The following is a 1,397-nucleotide window of genomic DNA, read 5'->3' on the forward strand; positions in this document are numbered from 1 at the left end:
CTCCACCCCCTCTCTGGGCAACCCCTGCCAGGGTTTCACCACCCTCATGGTCAAGAATTTCTTCCTTAGATCCAGTCTAAATGGCTCTGTGCAGAGTTTTTCCCGCTTACTTTCACAGTATGGAGATGCTGTATCCCAATCAACTCCATCTCCTGATACCACACGTTTGGCAGAAGACGACTCCTGTTAATTCATACCTAAAGAAAGACAAGCTTAGTACTTTCCCAGCTTCTCCCAACAACCTGGGAAGGGTTCATCCCGGCCTCCCCACCACTGCATGCAGGCCGGTCATTAACCAGAAGTTGCCCCTGCTGTGAGATGGGGTCTGGCCACATCAAAGCCACTAAATAAGGGCACTGGAAGTTGCCATTCAGGATGTCTGGTGGACCCCGTGACTTTCCTGGAAGGAGAAGCGATCAGCATTAGCTTTATCTTACAGCACGATGGTGAAACACCGGTGGCAGTGCTGTTCATGGCGTTGCAGACCGATTGCCCATTTATCGGGCACCTCGATTGCCTCATGAGCAAGTACCAGCACTTGCAGAAAAGACACAAATTCCACGTTAACTCCGGAGGAACTGGAGGTTAAAACACAAATGAAATGCAAATAAAAGCACAAATAAAGCTAAGGTCAAATAAAAGAAGCCAAGCTTTATACACTTATTGGGAAACCAATAGAGACCAGTGAGCTCAGGGCAGAGGTCTTGGTCCGTAGGGAAACAGGACGAAGGAGAAGGGGACAAAGAGGTGTGTTGGCCCCAGGGCCGGTACAGGTGCATTACCATGGGGACAACAGGCTCCCACGGCCTTTTCCACGCTGTACCTCGTTTCTCTGCGAATGTATGGTAGCACTTACGCTGTACCACCAGATGGCAAAGTAAATGAGAAGGGCAGAGATCATCTCCCAGAGATTAATGTTTCTAAGCAGAAAGGGCAACCCCAGGCAGGCATGCGGGCGAGCGCTTGTTCCCAACTGTGCTAAAACCAGGGACCGGGAGCCCCTTCCCAGCCGTGCCGAATGCCAGTGGGGCCTGGGGTGCAGCAGGGGATACACCCCCCTCTCCAGACCCCAGGACACCGTGACGGAGTGAACCCACCGATGCAGAAGTTGGGGTTTGCCACCAACCAGCGGGCACTGGTGAGGAAGGTTGACCACAGGGGACTTGCCTCTGGCTATCGTGTCCCCCAGGTGGCACCTGTAGCTCAGCGTGGTCCCCAGGACTCCTCCAGGGATGTAGGGGGCTCTGCAAAGGCAAACCTTGGCGGCTGCTGGCAGTCACTGGGGGGGGGGGGGCTCGCTTTAGCCCTTCACCATGCAGCCCCAGCCCCCGGCCAGCAGCTGAGCCCCCCCAGCCGCTTGCTCCCCCCCACCCCCTCTTGGGGTGGGGGGGGGGACC

The 1,397-nt window shown here is 55.5% G+C and overlaps 1 long non-coding RNA gene across 1 annotated transcript in view; it reads right to left on the minus strand.

The window, feature by feature from the left end:
- LOC118452852 overlaps positions 1-1,298 on the minus strand; it is a 5,555-nt gene extending 4,257 nt beyond the window's left edge. Inside the window, exon 1 of the long non-coding RNA XR_004842716.1 lies at positions 111-1,298. This is a non-coding gene — a long non-coding RNA (uncharacterized LOC118452852). The remainder of the gene's footprint in view (positions 1-110) is intronic.
- Between the last annotated feature and the right edge of the window lie 99 nt (positions 1,299-1,397).

The sequence above is a fragment of the Egretta garzetta genome, unplaced genomic scaffold (genome assembly GCF_000687185.1).
Source record: "Egretta garzetta isolate BGI_Z169 unplaced genomic scaffold, ASM68718v1 scaffold588, whole genome shotgun sequence".
Classification (NCBI taxonomy): domain Eukaryota; kingdom Metazoa; phylum Chordata; class Aves; order Pelecaniformes; family Ardeidae; genus Egretta; species Egretta garzetta.